The sequence below is a fragment of the Pogoniulus pusillus genome, chromosome 11 (assembly GCF_015220805.1).
Source record: "Pogoniulus pusillus isolate bPogPus1 chromosome 11, bPogPus1.pri, whole genome shotgun sequence".
Lineage (NCBI taxonomy): Eukaryota > Metazoa > Chordata > Aves > Piciformes > Lybiidae > Pogoniulus > Pogoniulus pusillus.
Genome location: NC_087274.1, coordinates 6,539,632 through 6,560,751, shown reverse-complemented (window position 1 = coordinate 6,560,751; position 21,120 = coordinate 6,539,632). Strand labels below are relative to the sequence as shown.

General features: G+C 55.6%; 1 protein-coding gene across 2 annotated transcripts in view; it reads right to left on the bottom strand.

Annotated features, from left to right (window-relative positions):
- The window catches only part of RPL38 (ribosomal protein L38), a 187,550-nt gene that overhangs the window by 35,935 nt on the left and 130,495 nt on the right, over positions 1-21,120 (bottom strand). Inside the window, exon 1 of one of the 2 annotated variants that reach the window (XM_064150684.1) lies at positions 6,382-6,391. The exons of the other annotated variant lie outside the window; for it this stretch is intronic. The gene's annotated coding sequence lies outside the window, so the exon portion shown is untranslated. Of the gene's footprint in view, positions 1-6,381; positions 6,392-21,120 lie in introns of those variants that run through there. 2 annotated transcript variants of the gene reach the window in all.

Genomic DNA, 21,120 nt, shown 5'->3' with positions numbered 1-21,120 from the left:
AAAGTTCCTCCCCAGCTTTTCTGTAGCCTACTTCAGATCCTGGAAGGCCACCAGAAGGTCACCTGGGAGCCTCCTCTTCTCCAGACTGCACAGCCCCAACTCTTTCAGTCTGTGCTCACAGCAGAGCTGCTGCAGCCCTCTGAGCATCCTTGTGGCCCTTCTCTGAGCACACTCCAGCATCTCCACATCCCTCCTGTAATAGAGCTCCACAACTGGATGCAGTACTCCAGATGGGGTCTCAGCAGAGTGGAGTAGAGGGGGAGAATCACCTCCCTTGCCCTGCTGGCCACACTTCTTATGAAGTCCAGGCTCTGGTTGGCTTTCTGGGCTGCAAGTGCCAGCACCTCCAAGTCCCTCTCCTCAGGGCTGCTCTTCAGCCACTCACTGCCCAGCCTGGCTTTGTGCTTGGCATTGCCTCGATCCAGATGCAGTCCTTATAGACCCCTTCCAGCTTGGGGTGTTCTGGGATCCTGTTTGCAGCCTCATGGCACACTCAGGGACACAGTGAGGCTGGAGTCAGTCTGGTAGTGTCAATAACTAAAGAGGAAAGTCAACCTACTGCTTTAATACAGGAGTAATCCTGTTAGTGTAGCTCTGGCTGGCAGCAGCTCTTATTGAATGTAGGAGTGATAGGATTTTGTGGTGTGGGGCATCTCTGATGTGCTGGGGGCTGGGGGTGACTCTACCTGGACCATGACAATGCTTCACAAGGTGAGTGGATGGAAGGATGTGGGCATAAGCCAGTGAGGCAGCCACTGGCACAGGAGAGGTCTCATCCCTGTGCAGGTTGGAGGGGGTTGGTATGTGGCTGGGGGGGTGAGTGGCACAGGGGTAGCGTTGCAGTGGCACAGGAGTGACATGGTGTCACTGCCTGAGTGTGAGCAGTGGGATTGTGTCCTGGTGAGGCTGAAATGAGTTTCAGGGAACTTTTGCAGTGGAAAATGAAAATTTAGGGAGCACAGGAGATTTCCTTTAATCCCATGGGTGCTGCTGTGGGAGTGACACCGTCACGGAGCCCAGTGGCCTGCAGCAGTGGAGTCACAGCCTCTGCCAAGGGGGGCTTATTGCACTGCAAATTATGTGGCTAGAAGAAGGTCTTCAGGGACTGAAACTGCAGAGGCTTTATGGTGTCACATCAGCTCTGTGTCCCCTCAGGGCTGGCTGGGGACCTCCAGCAGCCCAGGCACCAGCAGCTGCTGCCGGTGATGGCTGGAGTCACTCTTTGGTCCCTGCTGCTCGTCCCTGCCACTGAAGCTATTAAAAATCTAACAAATGCTCTAAATTAAATAGTGCTTTTGCACATATTAAATGAACCTCCCTGCAGCAGGCCAGGAGGTTGCCAGAGCCCTGTGATGGATGTGACTGGGCTGCAGCAAAGGAGGCTTTCGGGGCTGCAGGGAGCAGACTCATCCCCCTTGAGCAGCTACTTTGGGGCTGAGCATAGCCTCACGCCCACCTCTTGCCTTAGATAGGATGCAGAGCCCTGGATCAGTGCAGGAGGAGTCACAGGAGAGCCTCCAAAGCCTCTGCCAGGGCTGGCAAGTTTGAGGTGCCTCCAGCTTTCACTGCTCCCCTGTGCAAGAGGTTGGGTGTGGGTGGCAGCACAGGGAGCAGAGGACTTTGCTGTGGATTTTGGATTGCTGAGGGTGTGTTGTTGTTCCCATCTGGATCCAATGGAAACCATGGCTCTGGCCAGCCCCGGAGCCACCACAGCCCACGGAATAGCCACTAGAGCCTCAGGCTCTGCTCATGAATAATTCCCAGCTTTGGCGTTGTCAGACAGCGATCGGGTTGCAATTACCCTCGAACCCTGGGGCTGAAGCATTGCCTTGCTCAGCTGGGCCAGCGCAGCCCCGAAGCCCGGGCTGCACCCTGGTGTCAGCCCAGCTCACCGGGCGGGGACAGGAGCACGCGTGCCCATCCTCTGCTGGGACCTGGGCTTAATTAATCTTCTGTCGAGCAGAGAAGTGGTAATGGTCCCGGAGGAAGCTGGCGAGATGATTGTGCTGGAGTGAGACAAAAGAGAACAGTTAGACTGTGACAGCTGATATTAAAATGACTACAACTCACTTCATCCCCCAGTCAATGCATTATATTCCTTATAAATAATGGGTTACTCCAGGTTAACTGTCTGTTGCTGAGTTCCAATTGTTGATATTTAATTAGCTCTAAAATTAAAGTGTTCCTTTATTGCCCCACTGTCGGAACTGCTTTATTTCTAATTGACTGGAATTAAAATGTCTCCTCTCACCATCCCGGCTCCTCGGTGCTGGAGGAGGGCACAGGGCTGGGGAGAGTATTTTGGGTGGTGCTTTTTGACGCTAGGAGGAGCAGAGCCCCTGCTGCGGCGCCAGTGAGCATCCCTGATGCGCTGAGTTCTGCTCCCTAGGGTTGGGGGATGCTCCCTAGGGTTGGGGGATGATGTTTTCCCTTCCCCATCACCTCTAGGGAGGCCTGGAGAGGTTTTTTGTGCCAGATTCTGGCTCTGCACCAGCTGCAGAGCCTGATGATCATCGTCAATGTAATGAGCATCCCTTTTCCCTAACCACTGGTGTAAACACAGGCAGTGGGCAGGATCTGGCAGAAGTTGAGGGTCTCAATCTCACACCATCATTGAAAGTATCACACAGCTTCATGTGGAAAATCTCTGGAGACTTTCAAGGTCTGTCTGGATGTGTTCCTCTGTGACCTGAGGGTGGGTGTTAGGAGGAAGTTCTTCCCAGAGAGAGTGATTGGCATTGGAATGGGCTGCCCAGGGAGGTGGTGGAGTCACCGTGCCTGGAGGTGTTCAAGCAAAGCCTGGATGAGGCACTTAGTGCCATGGTCTGGTTGATTGGACAGGTCTGGGTGCTAGGTTGGACTGGATAAGCATGGAAGTCTCTTCCAACCTGGTTGATTCTATGATTCTATGATCTCTTTGTGTGCCTTCCAACCCCTGACATCCTGTGATCCTGTAATCACCCCAAAAAAGCTGGTGCTGGAGCAAGCTGAGGAGAGCTGAAGGCACCGGAGATGGAGAGCCTGTGCCCCTGGGCACTGCAGTCAGTGCCTGTGTGCCAGGACGGGAGCTGCTTCTTCCATCTCAACAATAGGAGAAACGATGACCCATCTGATCAGCCTGAGATGAAATTTAACAGCCTGAGGTGGACAACAGCCACTGTTTAAAAAACTCCACCATCTTGCTCCAAGCTTAAACGGCTCTTTAAAAAGCTAATGCATAATTTAACCAGAGCAATTTAAAGCAGACATTCCTCCCGGGGCCAGCGGGCAGCGGTGGGAGATGCTCATCCCCATCGCTGCGTGGGGGATGCTCGCTGCTCTCCCAGCATCCCAAATTTCCCTTCAGAGGGCGGCCACAGCCCGGCCTGGAGCGGGAACCTGCTTGTAGCTCCGGCACATCCATAAAGGCAGCGGGAGGTGAGATTTATTGGCAGGGCCACGCTCTGCACCCAAAGTAAAGTCAACGCCGAGTTGAGACGTCGGAAGATTGATGAGGCTGTCAGCGGCGATGCGGGGAGCTGCTGCGGCGGCCGGAGCTGCGTGTGAGCAGCTGCCCCGGGGGTCAATCCGGGGCGAGTTGTCAGGAGTGTGTGGTGCAGACAGGGTCTGGAGCTGAGGCTTTGAGAAGGTCTCTGGCTGGCTGGGAGGGAGGGAGGGAAGAGAGGTGGGATGAAGAGGCTCCTATCCCTGGGAGCCCAGAAGGTAGGCTGCCCTGTGCTGTAATGCTGCAGCTGATGTGGTCCCCAGTCCCCTGCCCCAGGAGCTTACTCCTGCAGTGGCACCAGGGCAGGACGCAGCCCTGAATGGAGTCGGTTTGGAAAGGGCTCTGTCTGCATGGCTGGCTGAGCACCTCTTGTTGTCACCCAGCCCCTCCATCCGTGCCCGTTGTGCCTGGACAAGAGGAGGCTGCTGCTTGGGGTGACACCTGGACACCCCACAGAGAAACACAGCCATCATCTGTCCCCTAAATGACTGAAAGTGTCACATTTGCCTAAATCAGAATAAATGAGGACTCTCAATCCAGGCCAGCTAATTTGCAATCCCCTCACCAGGCAGGACAGGGAAGAGGAATGAACACGACAGACGAGGAGATTTGGGATGGATCTGTGTGGTTTGCCTTCCCCAGCTTCCACAGTGCACTGCCTAAAGGACACAGGCTGCCAAGAGGGTTGTGCTGCCACAAGAGAACTGCTCCGATGGGAAGGAGGAATTGAGGTCTCTGAGACAGGTGAGGGGTCCCTGCAACCTCGGGGAGGGTCTGAGCAGCACCTCCCACCACTCCAAAACTCCGTTCAGCATCTCTGCCAGCTCAGCAGAGCCAGGGACCCGTCTGCTTGCTGAGCAGCCAGGCTGACATTTAGGTAAATGCCAGAGCCATTTGTAAGTGTTTGTTTCCGTGGGTGCCCCATCTATTACACCACAGCTCTATGCTGAGCAGCCCAGCTTGCTCCATCGGCTCCCAGATAAGCTCCTGAGCAGCAGCAGAGCACGCTGGAACTGTTTGGCCATGCAAAAACCCATCAGCAAAAGTGACCTCCAGCAAAGAATGAGAGGGGATGGTGTGTTTTGGAGTTCCTACGGTGGCTTAGACTCTTCAGTGAGGTCTCTGCTGCAGGAAAACCATTATGTATTGAAAGAGTGCTCGGGCATTGGAATGGGCTGCCCAGGGAGGTGGTGAAGTCACCATCTCTGGAGGTGCTCAAGAAACATGAGGCTGTGGCACTTTGGGACATGGTTTAGTGGCCGTGGTGGTCTCAGGCTATTGGTTGGACTTGATCTTAGAAGACTTTTCCAGCTGAAACAATTCTGTGCTTCGATGATTCTATGATCCAGGCAGGAATTTAGAGGATCAAGGATGTACAAGTCACAGATCCCTCTGACTGCCCTCAGGTAGCTTAAACATAGAATTGTGGAATCATTGAATTGTTTTGGTTGGAAGAGACCTCTAAGATCAAAACAAACTTCTAAGATCACCAAGTTCAACTGTTAGCCCAACACTGCCAAGCTTGCTGGGACAGTGAGGAGACAACTCTTATCCAACGATGCTGCCTGGGGCTGGCAGCCCAGGAGCCAACAGGTGGAGACCACTGGTGACAGCCACTCTTCCACAATGCCTCCTGGGGCTGACAGCCCAGGACCCAACAGAAGCCCACACAGCTGAATTTGGTCCATTTTCCTGCCAGATCCTGACTTTTAAGGAGACTTACGGCTGTGCCTTTGCTTTTCAGCTCTCACAGAGGAAAGGAGGGGAAGGAGTTTGGCCATGATCAGCTCCACTGACCTCAAAGGGAGCAAAACCTCCCAAAGCACCCAAAAGGAAGGGTCCAGGACCAAGTCCCCATGGAACAAAGGCAGCAGCAGCAGCACTACATACCAGCCAGTACTTTAATTCAGCAAAAAAAAAAGAACCCAAGACCTCTGCAGGATCAAATCCTGCCCACAAAAGCTTTAGGAAACAGGTTGCCCCAGTTTTTATTGTGCCACACAGGCAGAGGACTCCAGCTGTGGGCTCAATGGGCAGACCCAGCCAGCCTCATGGCTACCAATGGGGCATGGATGGGGTGGTGACAGAGGCCACTGGTCCTACACTTGCCTCCACCCCAGCACAAGCAGCACAGGAGCTCAGTATTGTGGTGCCTCTTTCATGTCAGAGCATTGCCAAAGCACTTGGGAGAGTTAATAATAGAATAGCAGCGAATTAAACAATGAATAATGGAGAAGGGTAATAGAAATAATAAATAATATATTTACAGACTCACAGCTCTGCCCCAGCCAGCTCCCAAGGATGGGGCTGGCAAGCCCCCACACCGTGGGCATGGTTGGTGCCACGCTGTGGCTCGGTGCAGCTTGGCAAAGCCAGCCTTTGCCAGAGGGTGTCAGGCCCCACGCTGTGACCACAGTCTGGAGGCACTGGGGAATGGTGTGGAGGCGTCGTCATCGGGCAGCAGCTCCCAAACACAGTGGATTAGTGCTCCTGAATGGGGCTTGCACGACAGAAAGCCTCGTGCTGAGCCATCTTTTCATGCTCCCTGGCTCCTAAACAACTCGATCTCACTTGACTGCAATCCCAAAATGCTTTAATGGTGGTTTATTTTCAAAGCAATACATGCAATAGCAGGGAACACTTCTCCTTGCCCTGGAGAGCTGCCGTGGGCTCATTGTGTGGGGGAAGTGAGGGAGAGGAGGATGCAGGGGGGATGACATGGTGATGGTGAGGCGGGGGGGGGTCCCATCACCCACCCCAAGCCTGGTAGTGGGCTGGTGGCATCATGAGGCAGGTGTGGGGCAGCAGGATGGTGGTGATTGCTGGAACCCCCCCAGTGGCACGCTCCCCAGCTGCTCCTGTGTGCCGGCTGCCAGCTGCTGCCAAATCGATGCTGGGGCAACCGCGCGGGTTTGTGGGTTACAGCTCTCGCTGCTGGCGTGGGGCTCATGCATGGGAAAGCTAATGAACTGGGAGTGCTGGTGCTGCTGGGAGTCTCCCCCATCCCCGTGGCAGAGCATCCCTGGGGGCTGGCAAGGTGCAAGGGCCACCATCCCCGAGCAGGGCACGCAGGTGGCAGGCGGCAGTGGGGACAGTGGGGTCAGGTGGTGATGGATGGAGCTTGGCCGTGCGTGGGGGAGTCTTGGCTGGGCTCTGGTGTCTGCAGGTTGATTTATCACTCGCTGTGATGGGTCTGTAGGATCAAAGCCTGCACGAAAACCGGTTTGGGGGAAAGCTTCTCGGGTGCAAACATTTGGGAGTGGGTACTTGGCTCTGGCACAGATCCCGGGGAGCTCAAAATATTGGGATCCATCTCAGGCAGAGATTTCTGACTCGCAGTAGCAGTGGGGCTGAAAATCCCCAAGTCCCTAGAGTTCCAGCTCAGGGCTTTGACCCCCCCAAATAACCCTCTGGTCTTCACTAGAGTGGGTTCTGCCTGCTCTAAGTGAGCCCCCAGCCCGCGCCAGCCCCTGGGCTCTGTGCACGTCGTTCCCTGGCGCTGCGCGGGCTCTGCTCCCTGTCATTAATACAACTGTCAGAGGGCAGCCCTTAGGCGAGATAATATTGATGTAGCCATTAGAGAGTGCACGGAGAACACGGCACGGCGCCGGTGCCACAGCGCCGGGAGCCTCGCAGACACCGGTGACACGCAGACCAGGGTCACCCCCCCACTCCCTGCTGCTCCTCCGGGTACTGCAGCCAGGTGCTTCCCTCTACCACCCTCTCCAGGACCAACGTACGGTGCCAGCGTCACCATCTTCCAGCCTAAAATGTGCCACCGCTTCTGCCACCAGACCCTGAGCCAGCTGGGAGAGGAGGGAAAAACACTGGGAGCCCTTAAAATAACACACAAGTGTTTAAGGATGTGAGATCCGTATTAAATCTCGGGGAAAAGGAGCAATTATCCTGTCAGAGAAGGTGATATAATTTTGGAGAGCTAGTTCCACAGCTGTAATTTTTTCCCCCACCGTTTCTCCTCCAGAGGGATTTAGTGCCCAATTATCCGTCGGGTAGCGGGAAGGTGCTTGCTGTGGGCTCTCTGTGCCAGGGATGTCAGCAGCTGCCCACCCTGAAGTTGTTCTGCTTTTGCTTTTGCACCAAACCTCAGTTTTGCTGCCCAGGACATATGGGATATTAGGGGGAGGGAAAATTAGTTTGGCAACTAGGAGAAATTTCTTTCCTGTAAGTGGCTGCCCAGGGGGGTGGTGGAGTCACTGTGCCTGGAGGCGTTCAAGCACTGTGTGGACATGGCACTTCAGGACATGGTTTAGTGGCCACGGTTGGACTTCATGATCTTCAAGGCCTTTTCTAACCAAACCAATTTGGTGATGTTGTGAAACCTCTGCCCCAGGACCTGTGACGCCGCTGGCTGTGGAGGGGGTGACACAGAGCTGTCTTTCCTCGGGGACACATGGCCAGTGCCAGCTTTGACCTCCGGGCATGGGTTGTTTTCCCTGGTGGGTTCTTGGCGCATGGGCTGGTTTCTTGCCTCACCCCAGTTCCCATCTGCTCAGGCTGAGCACAGCCTTGTGCTGTGGGAGGAGGCTCAGAAAGCCCAGGGCAGCCCAGATGCCACAGGGTGGGCATTTCGGGAGGTGCCCAGGCTCAATGTCCCTCATCTGGGTGCCTGAAGTCCCTTGTCCGAGAAACTGGCTGACACTGGTGCTCACAATTGTTCAATCACTGGTACTATTGTAGGTGCTGGCTCTGGTGTGGATATTGGCTCTGGCACTAGTCTGGGTGCTGGCTCTGGTGTGGATATTGGCACTGGCACTAGTCTGGGTGCTGGCTCTGGTGTGGATGCTGATATCAGTGCTGCTGACAGTGGTAGGCATTGATGTGAGTGCTGGTGCAAGTACTGGCACTGGTATGGGTGCTGGCACTGGTGTGGGTGCTGATACCAGTGCTGCTGACGCTGGTGGGCACTGAAGTGAGTGCTGGTGCAGGTACTGGCACTGGTGTGGGTACTAACACTGGTGTGGGTGCTGACACTGGTGTGGGTGCTGGTGCAGGTACTGGCACTGGTGTGGATGCTGGCACTGACAGAGGTGCTGGAACTGGCAGAGATGCTGGCGCTGGTGTGGATGCTGATACTGGTGCTGCTGACACTGGTGGGCACTGACACGAGTGCTGGTGCAGGTACTGGCACTGGTATGGGTGCTAACTCTGGTGTGGGTGCTGACACTGGTGTGGGTGCTGGTGCAGGTACTGGCACTGGTGTGGGTGCTGACACTGGTGTGGGTGCTAACTCTGGTGTGGGTGCTGACACTGGTGTGGGTGCTAACTCTGGTGTGGGTGCTAACTCTGGTGTGGATGCTGACACTGGTGTGGGTGCTAACTCTGGTGTGGGTGCTAACTCTGGTGTGGGTGCTGACACTGGTGTGGGTGCTAACACTGGTGTGGGTGCTGACACTGGTGCAGATGCTGGTTTGGGTACTGGTACTAGCACAGGTCCTGGTGAGGGTTGTGGCACCGGTACAGGTGCTGGTGGGCACTGGTGGGTGGCAGGGTGGGGAGGGTTAACCCTGGGCTGCTGGGGAACATAATTAAGTGCTAAGTTGTCATTTTTTTTAATGAAGTACCGGAGATGGAGGTTTATAATTGCTAATGAGCCAGAATAATAATTAGTTGTTTTTTAATGAGGGTGATGATCACTCGGAGGGAGAGAGAGAGAGAGAGATGGGTCCTGCTTTGGCCTAATTTCTCTTCTGTGGTTGCATGATGTGTCCAACAGCCTGGGTTGTCCCTGTTCCCGGTTGGTGGCAGTGGCCCTGCCATTGCTGTGCCCATCCCTTGGAGCAGGGCCATGATGCCATGCCAAGTGCCACTGTCCCTGCCTGGGTAGCAGCTCTCTCCAGCAGGAATACTTGCATGCTGAGGACACCTCAGCAATGTCACCTCTTGCACAGTGGCTCTGAGGACCCTAAGGGTGAGCCCTTTCACTCTGGAGTGTCTGTGTGTCCCCGCTGCCTTCCTGGGCTCCTTCTGTCCTTCCCACCTGCTTGTGACCAGGCTCTCCCTTCATCCTTTGGGCATCACTCTGGGCCCCAGCAAAGAGTCCTTCCTTTCTGCTGATCCATGGTGCACCCACAGCTCCAGTTCAGCCCTGGCACATCCCCCTGTGTCCCATTGGAGGGTGTCTGGGGCTGAGCAGCTGTGTCCCCACAATGTACTGCTCCACAATGGCACACCTGCCCTGGACTGGCACTAGTGTTGGATGCTTGTACTGCTCCACAATGGCACATCTGCCCTGGGCTGGCGCTAGTGGTGGATGCTTGTACTGCTCCACAATGGCACATCTGCCCTGTACTGGCACTAGTGTTGGATGCTTGTACTGCCCCACAATGGCACATCTGCCCTGGGCTGACACTAGTGTTGGATGCTTGTACTGCTCCACAATGGCACATCTGCCCTGGGCTGGCGCTAGTGGTGGATGCTTGTACTGCTCCACAATGGCACATCTGCCCTGGACTGGCACTAGTGTTGGATGCTTGTACTGCCCCACAATGGCACATCTGCCCTGGGCTGGCACTAGTGTTGGATGCTTGTACTGCCCCACAATGGCACATCTGCCCTGGGCTGACACTAGTGTTGGATGCTTGTACTGCTCCACAATGGCACATCTGCCCTGGGCTGGCACTAGCGTTGGATGCTTGTACTGCTCCACAATGGCACATCTGCCCTGGACTGGCACTAGCGTTGGATGCTTGTACTGCTCCACAATGGCACATCTGCCCTGGACTGGCACTAGCGTTGGATGCTTGTACTGCTCCACAATGGCACATCTGCCCTGGACTGGCACTAGTGTTGGATGCTTGTACTGCTCCACAATGGCACATCTGCCCTGGACTGGCACTAGCGTTGGATGCTTGTACTGCTCCACAATGGCACATCTGCCCTGGACTGGCACTAGTGTTGGATGCTTGTACTGCTCCACAATGGCACATCTGCCCTGGGCTGGCGCTAGTGGTGGATGCTTGTACTGCTCCACAATGGCACATCTGCCCTGGACTGGCACTAGTGTTGGATGCTTGTAGGGTGCAAAGGGATCTTGGGGGAGGGGGGGTGTTGGTCACCCATCCTCACCCCTGCCTGGGGACACCTGGGTACTGTGTGACCCTCAGCTCATCACCCCTTGCCATGCCTTGCTGTGGATGCAGGAGCTTGCATGTGCTGAAGGCACCGAGCAGCATCCCAAGGGAGCCTGAAACATGCGGGATCAGAGGGCAAAAATCAGATAACTAATTAGGTAATTGCAGGTGATTATCTTTAATTAGAGAAAGAGAGGGACGTGAATCAGGGGGACGGGGGAGGCGGAGGCTGCCGGGCTGAGGGAGACGCCGAGCTCCCGGTTAGCCCAAGCTATGCAGCCTTGGGATCTGCGAGCCCGCGGCCGCCTCGGCTCCCGCCGAGCACCTGCCAGCTCGCTCGCTCTCAAAAACCTCCCTAATTGCAGAGAGAACCTTGAGAGCTGCCGGTGATTGCTTCTGAAGGATTCATAAATCAGGCAGCAGCGAATGGCAGATCTCTGAGATATTGTTTCAAAGAAAATTAAGAAGAAAAGAGAAGGAAAAAAAAAAAAAAAGGCAAAAAAAGAGCAGAGCTGGGAACGGCAGAAGCCAGCAGGGTGGCTTCGTGCCCTGTCTTTTCTGCAGAGATAAATAATTAAAGCTGTTCTGGGGGATCGTCAGCTCTCTGACAGCATCCCCCAGCACGAGGCTGGAGTTCAGTCTGGAGAAGGGGAGGCTCCCAGGTGACCTTCTTGTGGCCTCTCCTGTGAGGACAGACTGAAAGAGTTGGGGCTGTTCAGCCTGCAGAAGAGGAGGCTCCCAGGTGACTTTATTGCGACCTTGCAGTGTCTGAAGAGGGCTACAAAAAAGCTGGGGAGGGACTTTTTAGGTTATCAGGGAGTGACAGCACTAGGGGGAATGGAGCAAAGCTGGAGGTGGGGAGAGTCAGGCTGGAGGTGAGGAGGAAGTTGTTGAGCATGCGAGTGGTGAGAGGCTGGAATGGGTTGCCCAGGGAGGTGGTTGAGGCCCCATGGCTGGAGGTGTTTCAGGTGTTGTCAGCCTGATCTAGGATAGGGTGTCCTGTCCCTGCCCATGGCAGTGGTGTTGGAACTGGCTGCTCCTTGTGGTGCCTTCCAACCCTGACTGATTCTCAGAGACTCAAACGAAGCCGGTGGCACTGCTTCCTTTGGATGCTGCCCCATCCCCTGGGTGAAGGGCTTGGAGTGTGCCTCAGGCTGTCTCACTGCTGCCGGTGGTGGAGGAGAACATCCCTGGCGCCGAGGCTGGCTCTGGTGATTCTGGGCTCGCAGGAAAAACCACCACGCTGGCACAGACGGCAGCTGGGGTGTGTGTGTGCTGCTGGCACCGCCTGGCACCTCAGCCTAGCGAACGGTGTCACCATGCCATCAATGTCACCTCATGATCCACTTTAGCGAGCAGAAGGCGTAGGAGAGAGCCCGCCCCAACCAGACAGCCCCATTAAAACCACGCAGGCTATTATTTCTCGAAGGTGTAATTAAACTTAATTGTCAATTACTAAGTGGGGACGTGGAATCGGCACGAGAGACAGCACCCACCCCCTGCCCGCTGCAGCAGAGGGGAGCAGGTCCCAGCACCAGGACTCCCCTCCCCACCCCAGTCCCCCAAGAAACGAGCGGCTGGAGCCGTTCACGCTGCTCTGGCTCCTGCTACTTCACGAGAGCTGAAATCTGACCTTTTTTAATATACAAGGCTGCGATTTCGGAGCCGGGAGCAGCTCTGGGAGGGAAAGGTGGAAGCGAGTGAGATGCAGGGTTGGGAGGAGGAAAGACAAAGCATCACAGTCTGCCAGCGGGGTCAGCTGGGTGGCATTTCGGTACCCACCCAGGGCTGGTTGCTGAGCGTTGGTGGGATGCAGGATCTGTCCTGGCATCAGTAGGAGCCTCTCCCAGCAGGTCAGGGATGAAGGACAGGAGGCAGAGACAGGCAACTGCCCGTTAAAAATAAATGTGAGCTGTCAGGCAGTGGTGAGGGGAGCGAGAGCGGGGCCGGGCGAAGGCAGCCTGCTTGGAAATTGCAGCCGTGTGCCGTGCCACAGACTAGGGCCCGATAATTGCGCTTTCTTTTCTTCCTTTCTTTCCCTTTTCCCCCTGCTGAGCTGCAATAATTGGGTGCTGTCGCCCGAGCTCATCCACTGCCGGCTCCCTGAAAAGAGCTCTGTAATTAGCAAGCGTCACCCTGTAATAAAGCCTTTAATATCCGCTTTCACAGCTCGCACTGCAGTTGCTCAGCCCCATTCCCATCCCATCCTCAGCCCCATTCCCATCTCCATTCTCATCCCATCCCGCTCTATCCCTGTCCCACATCTAGTTTCATCTCTGTCCTATTCCACACTGTCTCCGTCCCCATCCCATCCTCATCCACCTTCCCTTCCTCATCCTCATAGCCATTCCATTCTCTGTCCACATCTTCAGCCCATCCTCATCCCACACCTGTCTCCCTCCACATCCTACCTCCATGTCCATCCTATCCTGTCTCCAGCCCCATTGCATCTCCATGCCCATCCCACACCTATCTCTATCTGCATTCTGTCCCCCACCTATCTCTATCCTCATCTCCATTCCCTTTCCAATCCTCACTTTCATCCCATTCCATCTCATCCCCCATCCCATCCCACACCTATCTCTATCCTCATCTCATGCCCATTCCCTTCCCCATCCTCACCCATTCGATTCTATCCCCATCTCTTCCCATTCCACACTTGTTTCCATTCCCATCCCATCCCATCCTCATCCTTATACAACATGGCATATACTAGGGTGGCAGAATATCCCCACCCACCATCTATGCCCTCTGCTGCCCATGCAGGCAGATGCCTGCACCAATGCCTGTGGGCAGGAGCAGCATCTCCAGCCCCTGCCCACCCCTGCTGCTCCACCTGCTGATGTGCAGCACTCTTTTGAGCTGAGACCAGCACCAGACCGTGCTCAGCACCGCAGCACAGAGGCCTGGGGGGGTCATACCCTGACCCACTTTCCAGAGCAGAAAACTCTCTGGCAGGCTTTCAAAGGCAGCTCCCACCTGGGAGCCCTGTGCGGGGCTGAGGTTCCCAGGGTGCTTCCTAACAAACCCTCACAATAAGGTAATTATGGGAGAAATAATAAATGTGTCAGTCCTGCCAGAAGGATTGTTCCTGGGAGCCAAGGGGGGGGGGCACACCCTGCTGCCGTGTCTAGCGTGCCTGTGCTCCCCATACATATTAATTAACTGGAGAGAAAACTCCTCCATCCCCTCACTCCCCCCTTATACATGGCTGTCGGGGGGTGCTGGTGTCTTATGAGCTCTCCTGCTCCTCTTGCTGCCTTGCATCTCCCTTGGATTTCTCCCTCTCAGTAGCTGTGCGTTGGTGCAAGCCTGGCAGGGACCCCCTGCTGGCCTTGGCATGGCAGGAGGAGAAATGGTGGGAGCAAAGCAGGTGAAACTGCCAACTCCAGGGCTGCCTGCATTTCCTTGGCAGGAGTGGGCACCATCAGCCACAGTGGCCCCACTCTGGACTGCTGCAGCTCCCATTTGATACCCAGGGCTGCCCAAGGTGCTTCTCCATCTCTGGGAGATATAAGAATGATGATGGCATGGGATGAGATAGGGTGGGGTGGGATAAAAAGGATAGGATAGGATAGGATAAGATGAGATGAATGGGAGGGAATAGGATAGGACAGGATGGCGTGGAATAGTGGATGGGATGGGTAGGGATTAGAGAAATAGGCTGGAATGGTGGCTGCAGCATGAGACCTGTCCTCTCCTCCATCCCACAGGACTGCCAGTCTAGGGCATGAAAGCAATCCCATGCCCTAGCAAGCTCTGGCACAGGCAGGCACCATCCCTGAGTCCCCCTCCTTAGAGAGCTGATACCATGGGAGCCCCATGGCAGGGAAGAGGAGTTGGATGGCACTTTATAAATCATCACCTGCCTTTATGGATGAAGTTTTAACCTTCCTGGCTTTTGCCTGGCAGTTTATTAGCTGTTTGATTTCCTGCAGCAATAACTCACCACAGTCCCCAGGGCTCCTCCATACCCTCAAGCAAGCTCTTGTCACCCTGGAAAGGATGGGGAATATCTTCATCCTCATGCCTAGGTGCCCCCAGGCTGAGGTGCCCCTGGGACCCTGTTCTGCAGCGTTGTCTTTTCCCTGATGTAATGCCAGTAAGCTGCTGGGACTCCTGCCTGCAGGCAGGGCTGGGGCTGGGGACTCCTGCCTCCACCACTGATGGGGCAGGGACAAGGGTGGCTCTACTGGTGCTGGCAGTGGAGTCCACAATGCTTGGGTGTGCAGGGATGGAAATGATGGAGACGCAGACGGAGATGGAGATGGAGGATGAGGTGGAGATTGAGATGGAGATGAGATGGAGATAGAGATGGAGGCAGGGAAGGGATGAGGATGGGTACAGGATGGGATGAGGATGGTATATGGGATAGGAATGGGGATGTGGATGAGGATAGAGATGGGTTAGAGTGGATGGGAATGGGGATAGGGGTGGGGATGGGGTTGGATGGGATAGGGATAGGGACAGGGACAGGAATGAAGGTAAGTAAGGGGATGGGAGCATTGGCAGCTGGTCTCACCCTGTCCCCAAGGTCCTTGGCTCAGCCTGTTTATGTTCCCACACAGACCTGACAGCTGAGGGATTTTCATTCCCCAAAGGATTTTGCTAATTAGGAGACTTCATAACTAGCTCTCGCTCACACCCACTCATCTCCAGCTCTTCAAAGGCTCTGCCCACCCACCCTGCCGCAGCGCTGCGGGTGGATGCCAGGGCCAGGCTGGTGCAGGGGCATCATGGTGGCTTTGTGGTGAGGAGGAGGTACAGGCACCCTGATCCCCACAAAGCTAAACCCAAGGAAGAAAGGACAGGGCACGCTCCCAGCCCCTGAAGTTAGCTGCCCTAATGAGGTCTGGGCTAAGACGATTAAGAAGAAATTGAGTGCTGGGGTTTATAATCCTGCCTGAAAGGGAACCAGGCCTCCACTCGCCTTCCCCCTGCCTCGTCCCAGCAGGGACATTCCCACCCTGTCACCTTGTGCCAGTGTCCTCCCCTCTGGCATCTCTTCGTGGGTTTTGCCCACCATCAGTTAGGTTTGTCCCAGTGATGCCCATGGGGCCAGGGTGGGACAGCCATGGGTGAGCAAGGCTGATACTGGCAGGGTCTGGAGGCAGATGTAGCTCAGCTGGTGCCCCAGGGCAGCAGCCTGCCCATGCGCAGCAGCCTTTGAGTGGATTTCAGACCATCTGGGGCACTGGGAGCTGACTGCAGCATGCTGGGGGTGGCATAGGGAAGGTCAGGGAAGGTGCCTGTAATGGTTCAAACCACTACAGTGACCATCGTGAGTACCTGCTGTGCCTAAGCCACACCTACTCCAGACCCACTCCACACTGTACTCACTGTAGCTGCACTATACCCACCATACCTGTGCTGTACTTGCACCAGACCCACTGTGCTCACCATACCCATGCCATACCTGCACTGTGCCTGCTATATCTGCACTGTTCTGTACTGTACCCATTGAGCCTGTGCCATACCCATGGAGCCTATGCCCTACCCACAGTCCCTGTGTTGTATCTGTCATACCTGCACCGTACCTGCTGTGTTTGCTCTGTACCTGCTTTCTCTACACTGTTCCTGTACCATAACCACTGTATCTGCACCATACTCACTGTAGCATCACCATACCCACTGTCCCTGTGCCATACCCACCATACCTGCACTATACTCACTGTACCTGCACTGTACCTACTGTCCCTGTGCCACACTCATTGTGTCTGCACTATACCTACACCATGCCCACTGTGCATGTGTTATACCCACCATATCTGCACTATACTCACTGTGCCTGCACTGTACCTGCTGTCCCTGTGTGCCACACTCATCATGTCTGCACCATATCTGCACCATGCTCTCTGTCCCTGCGCCATATATACCATGCCCACTGTGCCTGTGCCATACTCACCATACCCACACCATGCCCTTTGTCCCTATGCCATACTCACCATGCCCACTGTGCCTGTGTCATACTCACCATACCCACACCATGCCCTCTGTCCCTGTGCCATACTCACCATGCCCACTGTCCCTGTGCCATACACATTATGCCCACACTGTACCCTCTGTCCCTGTGCCATACTCACCATGCCCACTGTGCCTGTGTCTTACTCACCATACCCACACCATGCCCTTTGTCCCTGTGCCATGCACATCATGCCTACACCATACCTTCTGTCCCTGTGCCATACTCACCATACCCACACCATGCCCTCTGTCCCTGTGCCATACTCACCATACCTTCACCATGCCTGCCATGCCTGTACCTTACTCAGGCACTCCTGCAGCAGCGACCCCTGGGGTGCATTTTCCGCAGGCTGTTGAGCAGGTTGCAAGGCAGGACCCGATCCCTGCTGCTCTGCTGTAACACCACAGACACTGCTTCCACAATATCCCAAACTAAATGATTTATTCTTGACAAAAATCCAATAAAGAGCTCAGTCCTTCTCCATAGGCAGATAAAGCCCAGATTAAGGAGCTAGATGAACAAAAAAAAAAAGGAAGGAAAGGCTGGGAAAATGAAGGCTGGATGTAGAGGAGACTTCTTCCACCTTCTCTCTTTCCCAAGGCTGCTGCAGCTCAGGGTTTTATTACAAAAAGCCACCTAAGTATTACAGGCTAATCCGTAAATCCCAGCCTAGTAAAATATGTGATGGATTTTGTAAATTGTGCCCTTTACAAAGCTGATTGAACTTTTTTTTTCCCCTGCTAGTTCCCTTTTCTTCTCCTTCTCCCTCATCTCTCAGGGGATTGGGTTTTTTTTTTCACCTTGGGAATCACAATGCCTTTTGGTGCCTGTGTCTTGGCCTTGCTCTTCCTCCAGAGTGACATCCCAGTTCTTATTTGACACCAAGTGGCCAGTAGGACAGGAGAGGTTATTCTGCCCCTGTACTCAACACTGGTCAGGCCACACCTTGAGTGCTGTGTCCAGTTCTGGGTTCCTCAATTCAAGAGAGATGTTGAGGGGCTTGAACATGTCCAAAGGAGGGAGACAAAGCTGGTGAGGGGCCTGGAGCACAGCCCTGTGAGGAGAGGCTGAGGGAGCTGGGGGTGTGCAGCCTGAAGAAGAGGAGGCTCAGGGCAGAGCTCATTGCTGTCTACAACTCCCTGAAGGGAGGTTGTAGCCAGGTGGGGTTGTTCTCTTCTGTCAGGCAAGCAGCAACAGAAGAAGGGGACAGAGTCTCAACTTGCCCTGGGGGAGGTCTAGGCTGGATGTTAGGAGGAAATTGTTGTCAGAGAGAGTGATTGGCATTGGAATGGGCTGCCCAGGGAGGTGGTGGAGTCACCTTCCTTGGAGGTGTTGAAGCAAAGGCTGGATGAGGCACTTGGTGCCATGGTCTGGTTGCTTGGCCAGGGCTGGGTGCTAGCTTGGCCTGGGTGATCTTGGAGCTCTCTTCCAACCTGATTCTATGATGATTCTATTTGCTGTTGCTTGATGGTGGGAATGACATGGGAGCAATCCTGAACCATAGTGGAGATGAGTGATGGGGATGGGATGGAGATAGGGAAGGGGATGAGGAGGACGTGGGGATGGAGAAGAGATGAGGATGGGGATGGGATGGTGGTAGGCAAGGGAATGGGGATGCAGGAGGAGATAGGAAAGGGAATATGGAAGGGAAATAGGATGTAGAGCATTCTCATGGTCCTGTGGCTGGAGCCAATCACCTACATTAAGCATTCCTCCTCTCCCCATCCTGTCTCTGCAGCCCACCAGCAGCCACCTCTGCAGAGGAGGAAGGCTGCCATGAATGACAAGGCCTGTGGGTGACCTCCTCACCTTAGCCTGATTTTAGGGCTTTCTGCTTTCCCTGGGGTGCTTCGAGGTGTTTTGGGGCTGGTGGAAGCTGGAGGTCTGGGTCCCCATGGGCATGCATATCACTCCTGGGTGCTGGCCAGAGCAGAGGCACCCACACTACCCACACTGAGATGGGGCCACCCCGAGCTGGTGGGGCCAGAAGCAAGGGCCCTGAGGAAGCTGCCGTGGCTCAGACAAGGACTGTGTTGTCTTTGGCTCCTTCTTGCAGGCTGCAAAGGGACTTGGCTGCACAGCTGGGCTATAAATCTCGGGTGTCAGATGTGGCGCAGGTCAGTCTGAAACCCCTGTGCGGCCAAGGACCATGGAGCATTCCCAGCTCATGCTGTGCCTGCACAAACACCCTTGGATTCCTCAGTGTGCTGGGACAGTCCTTGGGGCTGGGCTGTGAAGCCTGGGAGTGGGATTTCTTACAGCCATCCCACGGGGTGAGTTGTGCAGCTCAGTGTCGCAGGCTCTCCTGGAAGGGAGAATGTTTCTGCACAGGACAGGGATAAACTGGGCACGTCTTCCCTTCCTCCACTGTGATTTCCTGGATTTTTATTAAAGCAAGATGTTGCTGGCAAAACTCAAACTCCCTTCCCTGTTTTTCCATCAAATTATTTTGCAGAGGAACATCTGGCAGCAGCTAACGAAGGGGCTATTCCTGCCTGGTGCGGCGGAGATGCTGATTTCCCTGCAGTGGCTGGGGGCAGCTGGCAAATGCCACCTGCCACCGTGGTGCCTGTCACCCTGTGCCACTGGGTGACATGGGCAGCATTGAGGGCAAGGACCCGCCAGCATCATGCCCCATGTAGCAAACAGGGAGCTGGAAGAGAGGAAACATCTGCCACGTCTTTCATTTGACTTTGTTCCACGCTGAGCTGCTTTTACTTTTGGTTTAAGGGTAACGCTGGGGCTGATGGAGACCTGGGATGAGATCCCAGCTCCGAGCCATGCTTGGAGCTTGGCAGACAGACCTGAGTCCAGATCTCTGATGGGGTCTCAGATCCTCCTGAGGCAGCTGAGCAGTGGTGGGATTTGGGGGGTGATGTGTATCGAAGCCCTCCCTCTACCCCATCATGGTCCAGGCTGAGCTCTCACCGTGCTGCTTGTCTCACAGTTTGGGAACTGTGTCCAATGGGATGAGTTCACTGTGCAGATCTGGGATACCCTAACTGCCCTCGAAGGAAGGAGGGTGGGATCAGTGCCCAAACACTCAGCTAAGATTATCTGAACTCCCATTAGTGCTGACTGTGGGGACAGCAGAAGAGGGTCATGCCTCAGACTCCCCAGTATCAACTGACCCTGCGGGTGAGGAAGCTGGGAGCCGTCCCAGCCCTTTCTTTCCTCCTACAACCCATCAGGTGATAAAACACAGGCGTGTGCTTGGAGCCAGCGCTGGTGAATGCTAGGCAGTAACCATGGCAACTGCCAGGTTTCTGTTTCCTTGCCCTTGTCAGTCACCTTGAGATGCCACCGTGTCCTGGACACCAGTTGGACACTCTGCATCCTGTACCGCCAGTCCCCGAGCTCGGGTACATGCGACAGAAGGACACGGTGGCAGCAGGGCTGTGCTGGGGATCCCCTTCCCCACCCCAGCACAAGGGTTGGATCCAGGCATCCAACACCTCCCGGGGTTCCCCTCGCAGGGGAGCCAGCACCGTGGGGTGGAGGAAGGAGCCCCGCGGCGCCCCGCTGACACATCCCCCGTGCTGGCAGCATCCCTGCCCGGCAGCGCCGGCGGAAGGAGCCCCGTGGGATGCACAAAGCAACATCTGCAAGCGCTTAACCACGCAGCCAGCCCGGCCCTTCCCGAAATAGCTCCTGGGGTGGGCTCCCATGCCAGCACTGATGTCATTTGCTTTTATTTCCCTCCCGTCTGCTCCTTCCCCGCTGGAGCCACGATTCACTTGTCAGCCGCGCTCCGTGCCCAGGGCTTTGCTGCCACAAGCCTGGCCCGTGCTGGCACAGCCAGGGCACCGCTGAGTGATGGCTCCCGGTGCGGCGGGGCTGGGTGGATCTGGTGGGCTGTTGCAACGCCGTTGGAATCTCCTCGTGTCTTTCAGTGGAGCCAGGGCAAGGTTTTATTTCTCCGTCAGCGTGGGCACCGAGGGGGAGTTGGGGAAATCCAAGCTGCAGGCTGCTGGCTGCTCCCGTGGGATCGGTGCAAATGGGGAGGGGTTGGGAGACGACAGCCCCCAAGGAGGATCCTGGGACTCCCACATCTCTGACTGTGCCTCTGCTGAACTGGGAGCCCTAAGGAGAGAGAATGTCCCTACTGTGCCCTTCAGGCACTGGCAGGGTTTGCTGGCAGGGGTGTCACCAGGGCATGCACCCATATCCCTGAGCGGCTCCCCGGGGCTGCTGGTGTCTGCAGCGTGGGCTGTGGGTAGCCCCAGCCTCCTTCCACGCAAAGGGGGTTAACTTGGCCACCTCGGTGGGAGCAGAGCCAGGCGCCGGCGCTGGGCCAGCCCGCTCAGGCAGGAGCTGGCCAGCTGGCTGCAGCCCCTCTGCTGGCTCCAGCACATGCCTCTGGAGCAACGTGTCGGCTCAACATCCGCCGGCGCAGCCGCCCGCTTGGGCTCTAGCCCCATCCCTTCCACTACCACCCTGCCAGCACCCCAGGATCCTGCCATGAGATCCCACCATGGGGGTCCAGTGACTCCCTTGGGCTGGGAGCCGCTGAAGTGCCAGCATCCTGGAGCAAAAGCTCCTGGAGGACTTGCTTCCTGCCCCTGCTCTATGCCTGAGGA